Below are 21046 nucleotides of genomic sequence, written 5' to 3'. Positions count from 1 at the left end.
GGACCGGGACCCGGGAGGGGGACTGAGCCCGGGAGACGACGGAAGGAGCTGCAGGCCGGGAGAGCAGCGGCCGGGCCTCGGCCTGGGGTCCGCGCTTCCAGATTCCCTCCCTCCCCCTCTTCACTCCCACCACCTTCCCCTACCCCTCGCCCCGCCCCGGGCTCAGGTGGCCACTAGGTGTCAGACACGGCCCGGGCCTGGGCCCACGCTGCAGCTTCTGCAGCTCTGGGGGAACACACCTCCTTCCTCCCTGCCCCGAGGGAGATGTCACCGTACCGGAAGACTGGACTCACCACTTCCCCAGTACCACCCTCCCGAGACACACACACACACACACACACACACGGTGACTTTTCCTGCCCCCCTTTCTCAGGGGGCTTTGTCTGAGACTGACTACCCACCCCCAGGCAAACCAGCCTAAGGATAAATACCAGTTTTCACCAGCCGGAGGCCTAGACCTTGCCAGCGGCAGCCTCGCCTGTCCCAACAGCTAAGAGAGGAGGATGCCAAGGCCAAGGCTGGGGGCCAGCCCCTACCGCAGCCCCTGTTCAGGAAATGCTGTGGGTAGATAACAAGTCCAACTCAGACTTCTTACAAGCTCAGAACAAAAGGTTCTTTCCTGTCAGATGCCTGGCAAGACGTACCAAGAGCCTGGGGGTAGGAGGGAAATGGGGTTTCCTCCCCTGGAGATGTTAAAGAGATACCCCTCCCCCACATCGTGGCTCCCCCTCTCCCTCCCTCTACCTCCCACACTGTGGGCTTCCCATGGGCAGTGTCCAGAGGCTCCTGGAGGACCCTGGCCAAGCGGGGCCTTGGAGATCTAATACCCCCTTACAGAGACAACATACTCTCAGGCACATAGCAAAACACCCAAGGGTGCCCACTGCCCTGGGCACACCTAATAATGGGGCAAACACAGCAGGTCCCACCCCTCAGAGTGACCAAGCTTAAACCTGCTACAGCATAAATTTGTTTCGAGTAACTTTCCAGTTGGAGGGAGTTAATGGACATTTTAAATTAAGAAACAGCTTCCTTAGCGTGCCAACAGGCAAACAGCAGGCAACAAATGCTCTGTGTGTTAAATGTGGAACTGAGCCATTTCCCATTGTTTAGCCTGTATATCTGGGCTTAGAGGAGGAGAACTGGAGTGGGCAGGGTGGCACAGAGGAGCAGAGCCTGCTGGGAACTCTGTGATTTGAGTGCTGAGCTTCCCAGTATAAGGCTTTCAGCCCCTTCCAAAGCTGGGAGAGATGCCTGCTGAGGCAGGAAGGGGCCCCTTGGGTCCTTCTTCCCCCTGCCCCCATGGTCCATGGCCCTGGGCTGCGGCATTTCCCTCTCAGAAGGGAGAGCATACCCTGCCAGCAGTGTTCTCAGAGGTCTGCTTAAAGTGGGGAAGGGGTGGAGGTGGTGCTCTTAGTGACATAAGGTGCCTCCATGGGGAGCAACCACACAGGGACTTAGCTCTAGGGGCTCATGGCTCCTCTCAACCCTTTTAAAGAGCAGATGATCCCACCAAACTGCTGTCAAGCACCAGAATCCCCAACCCAGGATGGCAGACATCCCCCCACTCCCTGCTGTCCCCACACCCCCTGCTGCTGAGACTGCTGCCACAGAAGCTAGAGAAGCTTCCACCCTACAGCTGGGGGCAGAGGTGGGTAAGAGCAGGCTGGCAGAGCAGCACAAAGGCCCCTTCTTGAGGACTGAGGACGCAGTCCAGGGCATGCTCCATGCAATCCCGTCCCTGCCGGCATTCACAAAGCCACCACCAGACTCACCAGAGTCACTCCCACCTCAACTTTGGAGTGCCCCAATCATCACTTGGCTCATTCTTTCAAATCTCAACTCCTAAGACAGGCCTTCCCTAACCATCTGATCCAGCAGCTGGAGTTGAGGTTGTGATGTAGGGAGAGACTTTGTGTTAAGTGTGTCCGTGACAGCTCTGGGAAACCACACCTGGCGTTCACCTTGTTCTTTGGCCAAAAGCATTTAAAGAGCAGGAAGAACCAAGACAGTGAGAATACCTCATGAATAGGACCTCAGAGTCCCACCGGCACCTGGCTGATCGGGGCTGCCCTTACTAGGGCTTCCAGATTGAGAAAGATGGATTCCCAGTTAAATTCGAATTTAATTTTTGTTTGTTTGTTTGTTTGGCATAAGCATGCCTCACTTCATGTAACATACTAAAAATGTGTTCATCATTTATTTGAAATTCAAATGTAGCTGGGTATCCTGTATTTACCTGGCAAGCCTACCTTGCTCCTGTTTGGGAAAGACAGGAGAGGGGCCTCCTGGCCATTCTGGCCCCTCCCAGCAAAGCTTCCCCATCCCCAACAGGCTGAAACAGCTAGTTAACTCCTCAGCACGTGCTGCACACAGAGGCCTTAACCTTGGGCTGCAGAGAATACAAAAGGCATAAGAGACCGGGTTCCCCAGGCCTAAGGTTCTGCAAAATGCATCCAGAATTCATTCGCTCTTTACAAGAATTTTTATCAAGTCCCTTCAGTGTGCCAGGTGCTGGGTGATCCTGGGAATGTATCCGTGAACATGACAGGCACAGCCCTTTCCCTCAGACCTTAGTGCGTAGAAAAGGTGCTTACCCCAGATATGAGGGTCAAGGAAGGCTTCTGGGGCCTGGGACATCAACTCAGAGAGCTACAGGACAAGCAGGGGTTAACGTGGCAACAAGACAGCAGGGAGAGGGCAAGAAGGTCCTGGCCAAAGACACAGCTAGAGGGACTAGAGCATTCTGCAGGAAAGAGGAGGTGGCCTAACTAGTTCCCCCTCAGGGCTCCTGGGCCACTGCCAGGAATCAACATGCCTGAACCAAAGCCTGCACCAGCTCTGGGAGGTAAGCCTTGCCTTAGGATGGCAAATAACTGAAAGACACATACCCTGACCAGTATACAGAGGTGGGAGCAGCCTGCTGCTGGGGGTGGCACCATCAGGCCCACTCCCTGAAGAGCTTGCTCCAACTTCCTTGAAAAGAAAACTAGTCTGAGTCTGAAAGCACATGGCTACTTTGATGAGCTTAAAATGGAACTATAATCACTTGGAGAAAAACCTATCTTGCAGCTTCCGGGGCAGCAGCCCCAGCAGGAGCAGCCAGAGCGTCCAGCGGAGCAGCAGCAATGGGGAAGGAGTGGCAGCGAAGCAGGGGCCTGGCCACTGATGAAGAGAGTGAGTCACCTGGCACCTCCAGAATTCCAGGGGATTGGGCTGAGGGACGTCACAGGCTGTGGGGCCCAGGCTGACCCCCAAGGTGGTCCAGTCTGGGAAAGCAGGATTCAAGACTGACAAGAACAAAACCTGCTCACAAAGCAATGTAACCCCGCAGGATGGACAGAGAAGCGGTGGCAGTCAGGAGAGTCAGGCCAGCTTTCACCTCTGCCGGGCTCTGAGGGACAGGACGTGGGTCGGATAGGCAGTGGGGACCAGCCTGGTGCAAGAGGTGGCATGATGGCACCGGGTGCCCGAGGTGGGAGGCGATGGAAGGGGTGGGCTTTCCAACCTCTCTTTGTGTTTGTGTGCAGCCCCCTGGGGGAGGGAGGGATCAGCAGGACATGTTTCCCCTTCGCCTGCTCTCCCTTCTTCCCTCCCTCTCTCCCTTCATTTTTCCTTCCTCCCTCCCTTCCTACTCTTCTTCCCTCCCTTCTTTCCCTCTCTTCTCTTCTTCCCTTCCTTCCTCCCTTCCCTTCTACTCCTTCTTTTCCTTTCTTTCAGCAAAGGTTTATTGGGCACCAACTTGTGTCAGGCACTGTTCCAGGCCCTGGAGAAATAGTAATCGATAAAACAGAAGGTCCTGCTTTTATGTGACTTATATGAAGTGGGGGCATCAGATAATTGAAAAGGAAACTAACAACACACATACACACGTACATGTAAATGTACACCGACACACAGACCTAATTGTGTGTAGCAACAAGTGTTATAAAGAAAATAAAGCAGGGGAAGGGCTGGAGTGTCACAGGACAAAGACTCTGAGGAGAGAGGGGTAGAGGTGCAGGCCCCATGAAGACGTAAGGGAAGATAAGTCCAGCAGAGGGAGGAGGGAGGAGGGAAGAAGGGCAAAGGCCCTGAGGCAAGAATGTGCATGGTCATCTCCATCCTGCCCTACCCTCTAACACTGTCTTCCCCAACAGAGGAGAAACTGTATACAGAGTAGAAAACGGCAACGTAAACAGGTTCTCAGGGAGAGCAGAGGGTGAAGGTGTGAGGTGTGTAGCAGGGACCCTGCAGCAATTCCCGGGGTGTCTAAGAAGTGTCCATAGACTCATAGTTGTAGTTGTATCTGATTACTGGTCATGTCCTTCACTCAATGGAGAATCTGGACATAGGGTCACAGTCAGTGAGGCACCGCCAAGCACCCCTTGGCCAGGCTGGCCTGAGCAGGAGGCATGGGAGCCCAGCCCCAAGACCTCACTCCCCTGGGCCAGTCCTCCCCTTCAGGAAGAACACATGAAGAGGTGCGTGTCCCAGTGGTGTCTTCAGTCCCCACCTCCCTGCTGTTCTCTGTGAGTAGGCCAGTCTGTCAGTCAATCAACAAACACTGAAGACCTGCCATGTGAGTGCTAGGGGCATTCGTTGTGGAGAGCAAGAAAGACCCCAAGGAGCAAGTGTGTGAGCCTGGGGGTGAAGGGTGGCCGGAGCCTTGGGTGTTGCCAGCAGAGGCGTGGGGAGGGAGGGGATATGAGGCTGATAATGATAGCCACCTCATCAACTCCACAAACCAGCCATAAACTGCAGACCCAGGACTCTTGCACTTTGTTCCAAGCCCTCTACAGCTCTGAGTTCTCATCTTGACTCTGAAAGCCATGCTGACTCTGGATCCATCCCCCCTGGTTCTCAGCCAAGCCTCTCATGACAGGAGAGCAGCAAGGGAGTGGGGGCCGCTCTGAGCTCAAAGTGCAGGATGACCAAGCCATGGCCCAGAAGATGCCCCAGTGTGACCTGGGCAGAGGCTCAGGCAGTGTTCCCCAGTGGTGGCTTTATGGCAGCCCTCTCTAAGTCAGACCTCAGCTGAACACAGAAGAGCCAAAAAGGGGGCCACTCATATAAGGCACTGTCTGATGAGTGCACAAAGGCTGGTGACTCTTCCAAGGTTATAACAAGTTAGCAGCACACCTGTCCTAAGTCAAAGGCTTCACTTAACCCTGGCTCCACCCCTCCCACCTCCGTCCTGTACACTCCTCTTGGCCTTGGCCATCACCTCCTACCTGGAGTGCTCCTATCAGGCCAACTGGTCCTTGTCAAGAGCAGATTAGATTCGAAGGCACCTCGACCTTGGCTCAGAACCTCCCTTACCCAAGAAGCCATGTTCCTTTGATTCCTCCCACCCAGTGGGAGACCCTAACAAGTGGGCCGCTACCAGGGAGAATCATACCCCCCAGATGTTCCCCCAGTTTGGATTGATCCTTGTCTCTTGCCTCATCCCCTGCTGTGGGCCAGTCATACCTCCTGCTCTAGCAGGGATGCAAGGACCCCTTTCCCAAGGGGATCCAAGGGGCCAGAAAGCCTCTCCTGCCCTTACTGCAGCAGGTGACTCTGGGTAAGCTTCCTTCAAAGTGTCACCCTAAAGTTCAGGGCCCAAGAATGTTGCCCAAGGGCTGGCTCACAGGTTCCAGAACCTAAGGCTGTATCTTTAGAAGGCATAGATTAGATACTACTTGGAGTCTTTAATAAGTCATCCATCCCAACGTATCATTACTATGAAGTGATAGCCCTTTACAGCTTCAAGGACAGTGTCAGGTCCTGACATTGATGGGACTTTGAGAACTCTCATGTATTCTGAGTTTTTCTCCTCATCCAAGGGCCTCTCCTCATCTGGTAAATCCAAGCACCATCAGGGCTTTTTAGACAGAGGGCTCAGTCCTGGCTTCACTTCCCTGTAGAGTCAAGACCCAGCTGCACCTGCTTGCCTAGACAGCTGTACACAAGCAGATGTGGTGGCCCCATATGAATGAGCTCAGCTCCTGGGCTTTGCCACGCCCCCTAGATGACCAGGCCCACTGCAGAGCCTGGCCCCAGGCAGGTTCCTCCATGGAGAGGCTTCTCCCTGGAAGCCCTTCACCCTTCTTGCAAAGCTGCCCATCAAAGGAGGTCTGCTAAGATAGAAGGGTCTCAGCTCACATTCTTTCTTCCTCCTGTTCATGTTAGTCAACCCCCCTCACTCTCAAGGTGGGGGGGTTACAAGATGGCCTCTGCCTGGCCACAGAAGTCCACTGCCACCTACCCCTCAACATGAGACTTTCTGTCTGACATCTGCATAAAAGGCCTCTCAAGAGGTCCTTCCTAAAACAAACTACTACAAAGTAACTAAACTAAAAATGAAATGTCATCTTCTTCCCTAGGGGTCCCTCCTCTGACCCATCTTTGGTGCCTTAAGGGAGTTTGTTTATTGAAAGGCTGTCAGGGAAGGGGCAGTGAGGCCAGGCAGGACCAGGGTGCTGCCTGGGCTGACAGCAGGGCTGGAGGCCCCTCAGGAGTCCTGAGCATTCAGAGGACTTTGTCAGGGCCCTGGACTTACTAGAGGCGAGGGGTGGACCCTGAAGTGAATTTGCCTCCTGTGCTCTGGGTCCCACAGTGAGGACTGTGTCAGAGCCAGCAGGCAGGTGCCTCTCCCCCAGCCCAGTGGGAGCCTCGCCAGACCCCCAGCTCCAGCCTCCCACTGCCGCCACTCTGGTGGCAACTGCCCCCCTTCTCTGTGCGTGCCCCATGTTTGTCTCTACTGAAACAGACCTTGTTTCACTTCTCTCTGCCTCTCTCTCTCTCTCTCTCTCTCTCTCTCTCTCTCTCTCTCTCTCTCTCTCTCTCTCTCCTTCCCTCTCTGTCTTCCTGTCTGACCTGAGGTTCCCTGGGCTGCTGGGAGGCAGATGATAATCTCCAGCACTTCAGAGTGTGGGCAGTTTCCTGGCCCCTCTCTGGGAACAATGCTTGAGATACACACAGCTGCAGGAAGGCACACACGGGGCCCATAGTGCTTTAGGGACAGTTAGACGCCACAGCCCCCAAGCACCTGAGCTCCACACAGAGGGGGCTGGGGAGGAGTCACTGTCACCCAGTCAGGCCCTCAGGGCAGGAGAGGGATGGCAGTGCCGAAGTCCAGGCAGGCATACAGGCTGACTGCTGCAGCCAGCGAGCCCTGGGCGCCCCCACAGCCCCTCACTGCCACCACAGCCATGCCTGCTGGAAGGGAGGTTGGAATCGATTCGTTCTAGTCAGGATCTCAGCAAACCTGCTGTGTACATGGGAGGCCGCAGCTGCACCAGGCTCTAGAAATGTATGAGGATGCCCAGTTTCTACCGCCCAGAGCTCCATGGGGAGACATGTGAATGACCACAGTCCTACTCACTGAATACTGTGCTGAGTGCCAAGGCCTTGCTTTAGGAACAGAAGGGCAGGTCGGGCCTGGAGGGACGATGGCTGATGAGCAGGTGATAGGAGGAAGGGGACATTGCAGGCAGGAGTGAGAAGCAGAAAAGACCCCGGGGCCTGAGAGCTCAGGGTCTGCTTGATGTGCCAGTGGGCAGCTTGCATAGACTGCTGAGTCAGGAGAAAGATGGAATCTGACTGGAGTTGCAAACACTGTAGTTCGCCCAGTAAAGACTTTTTTTTTTAATATGCCATTTTCTCACATACACCATCTTATGAAAGAAGTAATATTTTAACTACCAAAAAAACAAAAACAGAAAGGATATTTGGATTAAAAGATATTGTGACCAATAGGACCAAAACAGGACAGCTGGTGACTTGGCTAATATATGCCGATTGGCTTTCTATATCTGACTGTTCTTGTCTCACCCCCTTTCTTGCTGACTATTAAACACTTTATCAAGGCCAGAGCTACCACCAGTGAGCCTCTGGGAGCATTGATACCTGTGGAGGTAGGGCCAGAAATGAGGATGTGGAGGAGGCAGGGGGAGGAAGGACTTTGGACTTCACTCCAAGGAGCGTGGATTTTATCACTCAGCTGAAGCGTGGGGAAGGGTTTTGCAAACGGATGCTGTTTTCAGGTTTGTGCTTTAGGGCAAGTATCCATTCCCAGGCTGTGTGTGAGAATGGGCTACAGAGAGAGAGAATGAAGATGAGAGCAGAAGGGAGGGCCTGCGAGAGATGCTGAGGGTCCATAGGTGGGACAGTGGCAGTGGGTCTTAGAGAGGGCTGGGCACTGCAGTGAACAGGTAGGGCAAGAGGAATGCACAAAGCCAGGAAGAGGCAGGTGTCATGCCTGTGTATGTTCATGCCGGGACGGCAGCAGAGGCCACCTCACCAGGAGCAAAACCAGGAGAAGTGGGTTTAAGATTTGGGGTTAAAAATAAGAACATCTAAAGGATATGGCACTTGACACGTCCCACAAAAGTGGACGGAGACAGCATTGTGGAGCGGAGAGAAGGAGGGGACAGTGGAGTGGCTCATGGTGGCACTTATCCGACTTTGCATTTGGCCTCCATCACTTGTGTGACCTTAGTCAACTTACTAACCTTTTTGTTAGTAAAAAGTAAAAACCCTTCATTTCCTCTCCTGTAAAATGGGAATCAAATGTAGCTAAGCCATAGGATTGCTAGGAGGTTTGAATGAATTAAGATATGTAAAGCACTTAGATGCCTGGCTCAATGGACATGGCCTGATTTTGTACACTGTCGTATCTCTAGCACCCACATAGCACCCACAGCCTAGAAGGGCCATTAATGTTGGTGAAAGGGAGGAAGGAGGCATGACTGGGGCAAATGCCAGGCCTGGCTTCGCAGAAGGACAAGGGTCTGGAACAGTACTTTGAGTGTTCCTGAGTCCTCTCCAGGCAGCCCTCACTTGCCTCTCCCACATTCACCAAACAGTGATTGAGATAGAAAATTTGGTGGGCTTGGGGAGGGGGAGGGACTCAACACCTCCTGAAGTTCTCTTGGGTGGATGTCCTCTGGGGCCCAGCAGCATCTCGACACCCAGAAGGCAGGCAGAGAAAAGGGGCAAAGGATCCCGTGGAGGGTGAGTGGACCCACAGCAGCTGTGGGAGTGAGGAGAGCTGGCCCCTCCAGTCGCCCACCTCCTCACACCAAAGGACCAGCACCCTCCAAAACCAGGTCTTCATCTCCTTTCCCTCCCACCATCCAAACCTGCTTCTGGAATGTTCCCCTCCTAGGAACATGTCACCCCCCCCTCACCTCCTCCTCCACCTCCCCTCAACCAGTCAGCTCCTGCCTCCTTTCATCCCCACCTCCCTTGGCGCACCACTGAATCTACCAGTTCCCTCAGTCTCGGGGGGGCCCTAGGCCACTGTCTTCTCCTGTCACCTCTGCACGTTTGCTAGCCACATCTTCACTGGTGGCTCTGAAATAGGTTTGTGGTCAGGGCACTGCCCAACCCAAAGCCTTCCTGAGGAGGAAGACTGACTGCCCGCCTCAGCTTTGGCAGCCTCAGCCTGCTTTTCCAGCCTCTGCTCACCTCCTAGTGCTGACCAGCATAAGTTTGTTCCCTCCACTTCAAATGTGAGCCTTCCAACAGCTGGTCTGACCAACCCCTACCCCTTCTTTCAGGGCTCAGCCCAAGCGACACCCCTAGCCGGGGCTCAGGACCCGTCACGTCTTGGATCATCCAAGATCATCCAGGTAGTCTGTGTTGATGAGACCATCGCTAGCACAAGCACAGTGGTCTCAGGAGAAATGTGCAGAGGAACAAGTGAGAGAAAGAAAAGTAAAGAGACGTTTTTAATGAGGACCAGGCAAGATTAGGCAATAGGAGACAGGACAGATATGAGTCAAAGATTACTCAGATGTTCCTAGCCTGGGGGGTGGAGACGGGTCATCACTGTCCACAGCTATGGAGCTGAACTTCACCCGGGGCCCCGAGTGAAGAAACGCCCCTGCCCCTTGGCCCTGCTTCCTGGGAGTCAGGTCCCTGACACCCCAAAGGCAGAGTGTAATAGAGACAGGGTCCAAGGATGCTTAACTTGCCACAGCGCATTGTCCTTGGAATGTCAACTTGGAAAACAAAAACAAAAAACGATAGCTTGTTTATTAAATTTGTGCTTGACATGAAGCTACAGGGAGACGTGAACGCTAAGAAAACTTTCTCCGAAGGGAGGAGTGCTGAGCCCAAGTGCAGAGGAGTGAATTCTACAGATACTCTGCATTTTAGAAGGTGAAAATGCACATAAACAAAGTAATTTTTCACATGAAAAAGATCTGAGGGTTTTCCTCAGCTCTCAGGGTCGGTGTGAGCCACAGAGCTGACAGGGCTTCCAGAACTGTCAAGACACTCTGCAGCTGCACCAATAGACTCAAGTTAACTGGATCAGGCCCCCCTCTGCACCAGTTAGACCAGCCCTGAAGCTTTCCTCAAACAAGGGCATGCTGTTCACGAAGGATGCGGAAAATCTGCAGTCTGTTCACAAGAGGGTGATCAAGTGCAGAGGAAACTGGAAACCATCTCTTCCCAGGAATCAGTGAAGGTGCTGTATTTCTTCTGGAGAAAAGGAGACACGGATAGACCTGGATGCTACTTCTCCTGTTAGAGGGTGGTCATGTCAAAGACAGAAAAGCCTCACTAAGTGTTTCTCTAGAGAGCAGTGAGGAACAGCAAGTATAAATGATGAGGCGGGAGACACAGTTAGCATAAGAAACAGTTTCTAACAACTAGAGCAGTCCAGCCCACCAAGGTAGTGAGCTTCCTGGCCCTGGAAATGTTTAAGTGGGGGCAGGGTGATGTCAGGGCTATGGTAGGCCTCGCTGGCAAGAGAGCCGTGGTTCCCAACCATTTCCCCCCCCCCCCCCCAAGCATCCCACTGTTAAGGAATCCCATGTTTTGAAATATTGTATCTATTTAATAAACTATACTGCTTCAAAGTAAAAGCTATCCCATTTTAATAGTCGAAAACCTCTACACTGTCAATCATCTGATGCTTAGGCAGGTGAAGCCCACTGAATAGAGGAAGAAGTGCTCAGCTTTGGGGGGCTGGAAATGCTTCTAAGAAGAGGAGGTGTGCCTTTCAGCCAGAGCTCCCTCTTCCAGCAAGGTGCCAAAATGACCACAAAGGGAAGGAGGAGAGGCACAGGTAGATGTTCTCTAGGCCTTCTAGAAAGCATGGAGTTGGTCCTTTGGCCACCTACATGCAAGTCTTTAAGAAAGGTAAAATTGTAGACATCAAGGGAATGGGCACTGTTCAAAAAGGAATGCCCCACAAATGTTACCATGGCAAAACTGGAAGAGCCTGCCGTGTTTCCCAGCATGCTGTTGGCATTGTTGTCAACAAACAAGTTAAGGGCAAGATTCTGGCCAAGAGAATTAACGTACGTACCACGCATATTAAGCGCTCCCAGAGCCAAGATAGCTTGCCGAAATGTGGGAAGGAAAGTGAAAAAAAGAAAGAAGCCGAAGAGAAAGGTACCTGGGTTCAACAGAAGCGCCAACCTGCTCCACCCAAAGACACATTCTCGGGGAGAACGGGTGGAAAAGACCCTGAGGCACCAGAACCTGTTCCATAAGACTTCATGGTTTAATAGGTGTAAAAATAAGTAAGTCAATAAATAAAAGACCTCTGGACTGGTTTAAAAAAAGGGAGGTCATGCCAGAGCTGGGATTTGCAGAATAACTTGGGGTTCTGTGAGCCAACAGGGGGATGGTCTGTGGGGCAGGGAAAGGCTCAGGTACAGAAAAAGCTCCAGAATACATCACTGAGTACAAAGTGGGGCTGCCATGAGGCTGGGGCAGGAGGATGCAATTAAAAGGGATGTCCGTGCTCTGCTCTGGAGCTTGTCAGTTCAGTAGGGGCCAGGCTGGGGCTTCGACCAGGAATGGGGCATGATCTACAAGGAGTGAAGAGATGCTAGCCAAAAAGGGAGAAAATAGACAAAATCCAACTACTTTAGAAGTAAGACCTTCTGTGATCAAGAGACACCCCAAGGAAATGCAAACAAGTCACAAACTGGGAATTATATCTGCAGCACATTTAAATGACAAAGGACTACTAGCCAGTGTATTTGACCAACTGTATCAATCAAGAAGAAAAAGGAGGGGCACCTGGGTGGCTTGGTCGTTTAAGCGTCCGACTTCGGCTCAGGTCATGATCTCGCGGCCCGTGAGTTCGAGCCCCGCGTCGGGCTCTGTGCTGACAGCTCAGAGCCTGGAGCCTGCTTCTGATTCTGTGTCTCCCTCTCTCTCTGACCCTCCCCCATTCATGCTCTGTCTCTCTCTGTCTCAAAAATAAATAAATGTTAAAAAAAATTAAAAAAAAAAAAGAAGAAAAAGGAAAAAACTAAATGGGCAAAGGAAACAAACAGGAATAGCACAGAAGGGGGAGCACAAATGTCCCCTAAACACATGAAGAGGTGTTCAACCTCATCAGCAACAAGGGAATGAAAATATGTCCTACCCAGAGAACTGGAGCACATGTAAAAATTGGACAATAGTAAGTGTTGGTGAATATACAGAGCAACGTGGGAGCTCTCATCCAATGCTGGTGAGAGTGCAAATCAGTGCAAGTATTTTGGAAAGCAGTTTGACATTGGGACTCCCTTGAACTTTTGCATGTGAACATCTACATACCCTTGACTCAGCAATTTTACTCCCAGTATATTCCCTAGAGCAATATTTCTCAGTGAGGACCAGTTTCGTTTTTGTTTTAATTTTCAATCTGCTGGGGGAACAATACTTTCATAAATTATAATGAGAATGAATTTCTAAAAAATGAAGCGAAAAAAAGACCTATAATATACAAGCCCTGATATTTTATTATTCAATTCAACATGCATAAAGTTACTTACATATACCAAGGAGATATACACAAGAGTGCTACTGGCAAATTGTTTTGTAACAGCAAAAAAACAAGAGGTAACTCACATGCCCAGTGACAGGATTAGAGATTGGGGAAATAAATTGTGTCATCATGATGGGTTATGGACTACTCTACAGATGTAAATATAAATGAACTATAGCTCTATGCAACAACACCAACAAAGTCTCATAAACATAATTGTGAGAGAAAAAAGCCTCAGAAGACTCTAATATGATACCTGTTTGGAAAAAGCTTTATCAAAGTACAATTTAATTTACATTTCCATGTTGCAGCGCGATTCACCCAGCTTAAGTGTACAATTATTAGATTATTTAGAGAATTGTGCAACCATCACACTATCTAATTTCAGTGGGGGGGTGGGCCACTTCAGTGGGGGGTGGGTACTTCCACCACTTCAAAAACACCCCTCATGCTTATTTTTAGTCACTCCAGCCATACTCAACGCCCTGCCCCAGACAACCCCTGACCTATGTTCTGTCTCTCTAGACCTGACTTTTCTGAACATTGTATATAAATGAAATCATACAACATGTAGTCTTTCATGTCTTGTTTCTTTCATTTAGCATCATGTTTTTGGAGTCCGTCCGTGTTATAGCTTGCATCAGAACTCATTTCTTTGTCCGTTCCTTTATGCAGATACACCACACTTCGTTTACTCATTCACAAGTTGGTGGACATCACAAGTGGTGATTTCCACTTGTCAGCTATTTTGAATAACACTGCTTGGCATGCAAGTCTTTGAACAAATACGTGTTTTCATGTCTCTTAGGTACATTCCTAGGTGACACTGTTTTTATAAAACTCTAAAACAAACAAAACTAAACAGTGTGAAATACACAGTACTGAAACTATTCTTTAAAAGTGAGGAGAGCTGGGACGCCTGGGTTGAGCGTCCTACTTTGGCTCAGGTCAGGATCTCATGGTTTGTGAGTTGCAGCCCCGCATCAGGCTTGCTGCTGTCAGTATGGAGCCCCCTTTGGATCGTCCGTCCTCTCTCTCTGCCCCTCCCCTGCTTGTGCTCTCTCTCTCTCTCTCTCTCTCTCTCTCTCTCTCTCTCAAAAATAAATAAACATTTTTTAATGTTTAAAAATAATAAAAAATTAAAAATGAAGAGAGTAATAAACACAGCATTCAGGGGAGCAGTTGGGGGTGCATGTGGAGAAAAGGGAAGGACTAGTCTCAGCTAGACAAGAATAATATTGGAAAGTGAGTTTATGGTATTCATTTTATTATGCTTCAAAAAGTACATCACATTCTATATCAAGTATACATACATGTTTATACTATTTATAATGTACATATATTACATAAAAAGACATTTTTAAAAATGAAAGGCTACCTCCAATACCCAAATTCCATTCATCCCAGGATAACCAGGTCCCTACTCCAGCCGACAAGATTAAACACGCTCTGGCCACCTGTCTGCCCTTAGCCTGGTCATGGCTCCCTCTGCTTCAGCCACCGAGGCCCACCCCCCTGGCTGTTCCTCAAAGGTGGGGACTAGCTCCTGCAGGGTCCCTGAAGAGCCCCTCCCCAGATGTCCACAAGGCTGCTGGCTGGCTTCCTCCAGGGCCCCTCTTCCCTGATGCCCCAGGTGGAACAGCACATCTGCACGTCCTCCTCTGTGTGCTCCAACCGCAGCCTCATTTATTTTGCAACATGACATTGTCATCTCCCCAGCACAGACACACACCCAGCTGGGCTGTTTAGCTCTCTGCCGAGACCCCAGCATGCAGAAGTGCCTGGCTATAACATGGTCTCAGTAAATACTTTTAGACTGAATTAAAGCAGCCAAGCTTGTGATCAGATGGAGGTTACTGGTGTTATCCAACAGAGCTCTTCCCGTGTCAACAAAAGCACGAATGGCATGCTTTAGGTAACCCATGCCGTAGACGCATCTGGGGGAGATGTATGATTTCAGTTAGAAAGCTGGAGGTGTTGAAAATGGTTGTCTGACCCTCATGAGCACCTTCAAGAACGCTAGGCATCCAGGATCCCATCTGGAGGCAACTGGGCCCGGCGAGACTGAAAGTACTCTGCAAACCTAGGATTCCATGTTTCCATGGCGGGGTGGCCTCTGGAGGAAAGCAGTCCTACGGTCCTCACCATCCTAACCCAGACCTCAGACAGATAACTCCAGAAGGCAGCTGAGCATGCGCCTAGGGCCCAGGGAGGTCTGGGCTGGAGGTGTGGATTTGGAAGCTATCTCCAGCTTCAATCCCATGATCTACCCTCATAATCTTTTTTTTTAAGTTTGCATTATTTATTTATTTACCTATTTCTTTGTTTATTTATTCTTAAATAAATGTAATCTCTACACCTAACATGGTGTTAAACTCTCAGCCCCAAGATCAAGAATCATATGCTCTACTGACTGCGCCAGCCAGGTGCCCCCTAGTTAATTTTAATTTAAAAACAGAAACAGTAAAAAATATCTTCCCATTAAACACAACTTTATTGCTTTAGTAGGACTACATTCCACTCTGGTGAAAATTTAGCATCCGAATTGTGATGTGTAAAATGCACACCAGATTTTTTTTTAAGTTTTTATTTATTGATTTTGAAAGAGAGAGAGCATGTGTGCAAGAGCAGGGGAGGGGCAGAGAGAGAGAATCCCAAGCAGGCTCTGCACTCTCAGCTGGGAGCCCCACGTGGGGCTCGAACTCAAGAACCATGAGATCATGACCTGAGCCAAAATCAAGAGTCAGACACTTAACCGACTGAACCACCCAGGCACTCCAATGCACACCAGGGTTTTAAGACTTAGGCTGCAAAAAAAGGTAAAATATCTCATTACTAATTTTTGTATTAATCTCATGTTGAAGCGATAACATTTTGGATATATCGGTTTAAATAAAATATTAATTATTAACTCAATGTTATTAAAATGTTAATAAAATGAATGTTACCTCTTTTTTTTTATTTTTTTAAATGTGGTTACCAGAAAATTTTAAATTATATATATGTGGCTCTCATTATATTTCTGTTGGACAGACATTTCCATTATCACAAAAAAGTTCCACTGGACAGTGCTGGTTGAGTCTAAACAAACCAGATTCACCTTGGCCTCCAAGCATCCTTGTTAGTCCCCTCCCACGCTGGGCTCCTGCTTTCTGCCAGGGGGGTGGTGGGGTGGAGGGGTGCCTACCTCTCTCAGAGTCTGCCTTTCTCCAAAGGAAGCTCTCTTGCCTGTCCCCTCCAGCCTACTTGAACCTCCTTCCTCTGGACTCCTTAGCACCTACAACTTACACCAGCCTTAGGCACGTGGCCTCAGAGACCTAATTTTCTCTTCATCTCAATCTTTATATTAAAGGTCATCTTGTATTTCTCAGTGTCTTGCATATAAAGAATGCTGATGGTTTTTATGATATTAATAACATATTGTTTGTGTATGATGACTGACAAGGGATGGGTCTTCATTTTCTCACAATGCTTAGATGGGGGGATGGGTAAAAGTGTTTACAGCCATTTCACACATGAGGACACTGAGGCTCAAAGAGATTATTTTGCTCAGGTCATAAGACATATAAGTGTGGCCCAGCTTTTTCTGGCTCCTAATCCAGTGCTATTTCCCCTATACTTTGCTTTTGGTGCCTATGTGACTTAATGCTGAATAAATATAGAAAAGAGAGATTAGCATGGATTTAGGAAACTAGACCTTTTCATGGGCTGGGCTTTGAGAGATGGGTAGGTTTTGGCCAAGCAAACAGGAGTAGGTGGGTATTCAGTAAGAGAACCACAGCTTCTCTGAAAACCAATCAATAATCAGGAGATTGCTTGATGATCATAGAAACATAGAAGTAAATATTCGGGCATATTTTTTAATAACAGCTTTATTGAGATGTAATGCATATACTATAAAATTCCCCCTTTCCAAGTATACAATTCAGTGGTTTTCCGTATATTCACGGAGTTACCCAACCCTCACTGCTAATTCCAGAACATTTTCATCATCCCAAAAGAAACTCCATACCATTGGCAGTCACCTCCATTTCCCCTCCCCCCAGTCCCTAACACCCACTAATCTACTTTCGGTCTCTGCAGATTTGCCTAGTCTAGAAGTTTCATATAAATGGATTTATAAAATATGTGGCCTTTTGTGACCGACTTCTTTTGCTTAGCATAATGTTTTCAAGGTTCATCCATGTTGCAGCATATGATAGCATCAATACTTGTAGCATATAATCAATACCTCATTTCTTTTTATGGTTGAATAATACTCCATTGTATGAATATACCACTTTTTGTTTATCCATCCATCAGTTGATGGACATTTGGGTTGTTTCCAGTTTGGGGCTATTATGAATAATAATAGGCTTCTTGGGCATTTGTGTGAAAGTTGTTGTGTGGCTGCGTTTTCAATTCTCTTGGGTATATACCCCAGAATGGAGTTGCAGGGTCACAACGGTAACTCTATGTTCAACGTTTTGAGGAACTGCCAACCTGTTTTCCAAAGTGGCTACCACCATTTTATAATCCCACCAGCAATATGTAAGGGTTCCAATTTCCCCACATCCTCAACAACATTTGTTATTGTCTATCTTTTTAATTTTAGGTGTCTTGGTGGGTGTTAACTGGTAACTCAGTTTGAGGTTTGATTTACATTTTCCTGATGACTAATGAAGTTGACCGTCATCTTTTCATGTGCTTATTGGTTATTTGGTTGTCTCTGGTGAATGTCTATTCAAATCCTCTGCCCATTTTTTTTCAGTTATTTATTTATTTACCTATTTATTTGTTTTGAGAGAGAGTGAGAGAGAGAGGGGTAGGGGCAGAGAGAAAGGGGAGAGAGAGAACCCCAAGCAGGCTGTGCTCTGGCAGCTCAATGTGGGGCTCAAACTCATGAAACTGTGAGATCATGACCTAAGCCAAAACCAAGAGTCGGACGTTTAGCTGACTGAGCCCCTCAGGCGCCCCTTTATGCCCGTTTTTTTTGAAGGTGATTTATTTTGAGGGAGAGAGAGCACACAAGTGGGGAAGAGGCAGAGAGAGAGAGGAGAAAGAGAGAATCCCAAGCAGGCTCCTCACCATCAGCACAGAGCCCAACGTGGGGCTTGAATTCACAAACCAAGAAATCAGAACCTGAGCCAAAGTCAGACACTTAAGCGACTGAGCCCCCAGGTGCCCCTCTTCTGTCCATTTTTAAACTGAGTTATTTGTCTTTTTGTTGAGTTGTAAGAGTTCTTACAACTCAAGAGGGACACAAGTCCCTTATTATATGCATGCTTTACAAATATTTTCTCCCATTTCGTGGGTTGTCTTTTTCATTTTTTTTTTTTGATGGTATCCTTTGAAGCACAGAAGTCTTTAATTTTGATGAAGTCTAATTTACCTAATTTTTCTTTTATCACTTGTGCTTTCAGTGTCATATCTAAGAAACTACTACCTAATCCAAGGTCACAAAGATTTATATCTATGTTGTTTCTTTTTTAACATTTATTCATTTTTGAGAGGGAGAGACAGGGATTGAGCGGGAGAGGGGCAGAGGGAGAGAGAGACATAGAATCAGAAGCAGGCTCCAGGCTCTGAGCTGTCAGCACACAGCCCAACGTGGGGCTCGAACCCATGAACGATGAGATCATGACCTGACCCAAAGTTGAACGCTTAACCAACTGAGCCACCCAGGCACCCCTATATCTATATTTCTTCTAATACGTTTATGATTTTAGCTCTTACATTGTCTGTGATCCATTTTGGGTTAATTTTTGTAAATGATATGAGATAGGAATCCAACTTCGTCTTTTGGCATGTGGAAATCCAGTTTGTCCCAGAACCATTTGTTAAAAAGACTTTCTTCCCTTTCCCTCCACCCCATTTGTCTGGGCACCCTTATCAAAAAGTCAAGTGAATGTAAATGTAAGGGTTTATTTCTAGACTCTCAATCTTAATTCCATTTGGGAGCATATTTTTCTAAGCGATTTTTTTTTTCCTCGATCTGTGGTAGCTGGTGATTTCTCCTCCCCTGGAAGAGAGGTGGAGATATTGAGTGATCTCCCAAGCACACTGCATTTCCTTTGTTGGGTCAGGCATCCACAGCGCTGTGCACTGGCCTAATCACAGTGACCTCCTCCTATAGGAATCAGAAACCCCTCCATTGTTTTGATGGCAGCCAGGAAGCAGCTGACTGACCAAAGGACCTTATCTCTTTCCTACCTCTCAAGGTTATTGCAAATATCAAATTAGATAATTTCCACAAAAGAATTTAGGAGGTCTAAAGTGCTATCCAGATGTAAGGTGTATTCTTACTATAGCTCTCCCTCATGAATAAGAACCTAAAAAGAGAGTGAGAAGTTTTTAACTTTTACTCATTGGGATCAAGGCAGTGTCAATGTTATTGCAAATTCCCGATTAGTGAGGTCTGGCTCTTCCTGTTGTTCTTGTAGGCTGTGAGCCTCCCACCTGGAAAGTGAATATGATTGGTGTTTATTCCTTTTATCCACGTCCCCCCTTCCTTGCATGAGGGCCTACTTTGTGCCAGGCCCTGTGCTAAGCTCTAGGAAAACCCGAGAATAAGGCAGACAGAGTCTCTGTCTCCTGGAGTTGATGGCGTAGTAGGGAAGCAGCACCCCTCAACAAGCTATTATAGTAAATGTGACCGTTAGAGAGGTGCAGTGACGCCTCCGACCAGCCCTGGCATCAGTTTGCTCCACGCAAACCACAGGGATTAGACTATCTTCCCACCTGTTTACCTTTCTTCTGTGATTTTTCGGCGAAGCAGAGACTGCTCCATGCCGAACCCAGATGTTCTGTAGACATCATCACAATGCCACACAGACCTGACAGGGGACCAGCCTGCTCTACCATCGTCCTGGATGTGGTTCAGAGGGCAGCCCTGGCTGAAACCTGCCTCCATCCTGCTTTCCTGGGGTTTCTTTCCTGAAGACAGAAAAAGGCTCCCTGGTTACAAGCTAAGCCTCACGCTCTTTTTGCACTGCACCCATCCTCCTCTCCTCCCCCCTCCTCCAGGGGCTGAAAGGGTGTCGCTCGCACCCCCCCACCCCCCCCACCCCCCCCAAGCCTCCGGTGGAGACTCTTCCTTCCCAGAAAACAGCAGCTCACCTGTGTGCCCCATGGCTCATTGCCCTCATAGCATGGAAAACCAAGCTATGAGGACCCCCTGAGAGCACCTTCCTCTTCAACCCACCTCTACCCCCATCCTCCTCCACACCTGTCTTCCTGGCACTGTGTCGTCTGACAAGACGGCACCATCTCGGGGTTCCTCAGGTCACGGCCTCCTGCACATGCTCCAGGACGAGGTGAGCCCATGTGTCCCTCAGAGCCTCAGGCTCCATCCACACATATAGGGTCCTCCCACCTCTGGGGACAGATGCCCCCAGGAGGAGTTAGGGGAGGACCCTCAGCTTCCACAACCTGGGGAGATGCCATTCTCTCCCTTCCCTGTGCTTGTCACTTGGAGGGACACGTGGATGAGACAGGGAAAGAATGAGGGGTGTGGAGGCCTGAGGGGACTTGGAGCCAGCCACTCAACCTGTCTTGATCTCTTCATCTGTCAGTGAAGGGGTACTTCCCATCAGGAGGCTCATCTCTAGCTCTCAGAGCCTGCAAGCCTGTGTGGTTGTTTCTGTGTAAGCGACTGACAGCTTGTGTCCCCAGTGGGAAGAGGGCATGTGTGCCAGCCCTCCCGTCCCTCTATGCGAACCCTGTCACAACAGCCCCCTCCATTCTTCCCCCCTTTCCCGGTAGTCCCCCACCCAGTGTGCAGGTGCGCCGGGGGCTCTGAGCATCTCTGCGGCACCTCCCCCGGGGCGCCTCCAGCCTCCAAAGCCGAAACTTTCCCAGCGCGGGTGCAGGCCACACCCCCTCCCCCCAAGGCCTGGCGGAGAAGCCGGACCCGGTGACTGATCATTAACCCCATCTCTGCTGCACCAGCGGCGCTGCGGACAGCTCCCCCACTTTGTCACTCGGGAACCCAGAGAGGCCTGGGGCGGTGAGGCCGGAAGATTGAGCATCGCAGACCGCCGGGCTCCCGGGGGCCTGCGCCGAGGCTGGGTGATGGCAGGGAGAGGGCACCGTGTGCAGACGGGTGTTCCAGCAAACTGCTGGCTCCCTCAGCTTCAGAGGTGTGTGTGTGTGGAGGGGTCCCCCTTTCAAGCTTCCTCTGTGAGAGCCTGACCTGAGCCCCCTCCGCCACCGCCACCACCCCCCCCCGCCCCCGCCCCCGGCTGCAGTTCGCAGGGGGCCGCCTTGGCCCCTCCCCGGCCAGTCGCCCCTGCCCGGGCGGGCCAGGAAGCGTCGGTCCCC

General features: G+C 49.7%; 1 long non-coding RNA gene across 1 annotated transcript; it reads right to left on the bottom strand.

The window, feature by feature from the left end:
- Positions 1-19068: 19068 nt before the first annotated feature.
- Positions 19069-19604, bottom strand: LOC131498307 (uncharacterized). Its single transcript, XR_009255373.1, has 2 exons — positions 19474-19604; positions 19069-19183 (listed from the first exon to the last, which is right to left on the bottom strand). It is a non-coding gene; the product is annotated as an uncharacterized LOC131498307 (long non-coding RNA).
- Positions 19605-21046: the final 1442 nt, after the last annotated feature.

The sequence above is a fragment of the Neofelis nebulosa genome, chromosome 16, assembly GCF_028018385.1.
Source record: "Neofelis nebulosa isolate mNeoNeb1 chromosome 16, mNeoNeb1.pri, whole genome shotgun sequence".
Lineage (NCBI taxonomy): Eukaryota > Metazoa > Chordata > Mammalia > Carnivora > Felidae > Neofelis > Neofelis nebulosa.
Note: the sequence above shows the minus strand (reverse complement) of the source record. Positions and strands in the feature narration are given on the sequence as shown.